Below are 548 nucleotides of genomic sequence, written 5' to 3'. Positions count from 1 at the left end.
CTGCTGGTGTCATGCTACTGTAATGTAATAAATTCTTAAATTGTTGTAAAGTGCTGTTTTTGCCTTAAAATTTTATTTTGCGTGTCTTGAAAACTATGGTATTAAAGGTATTGATACTGTGCCAATGCTGGGCATGCCTGGCATGAGATAATCTGTTTCATTTTTATAAACTTGTAATAAAACTATGCAAGTGTTTATTAAAAGAACACAAAATAGAAAAAGTTATGGGATTAAAAAAAGTTATGGGGTGAAAAAGTTATGGGATAAAAAATGTAAAAAAGTTGTGGCAAAAAAACCTTTGGCAAAAAAGCAGAAAAAAGTTTCATGAAAAGTTGCAAAAAAATTATGAAAAAGAAGTTATGGGACTTAAAAAACAAGTCATGGGATAAAAATAAAAATTAAAAGCAGACCCCTGTCAGCAAAGCCTGGAGAAGCGGGGCCGGAGTCTCCACCGCCACCATGTCCCTACCACCGCTTCCCAGTCACCCCTTTACAATTAGGGTAGCAAGACAAGACCTCTGTCTAATGGGGAAAGACAAATAGACCCT

This window comes from Mandrillus leucophaeus, unplaced genomic scaffold (genome assembly GCF_000951045.1).
Source record: "Mandrillus leucophaeus isolate KB7577 unplaced genomic scaffold, Mleu.le_1.0 Scaffold347, whole genome shotgun sequence".
NCBI lineage: Eukaryota > Metazoa > Chordata > Mammalia > Primates > Cercopithecidae > Mandrillus > Mandrillus leucophaeus.
The sequence above is the reverse complement of the archived record's forward strand: the minus strand, read 5'-3'. Positions refer to the sequence as shown.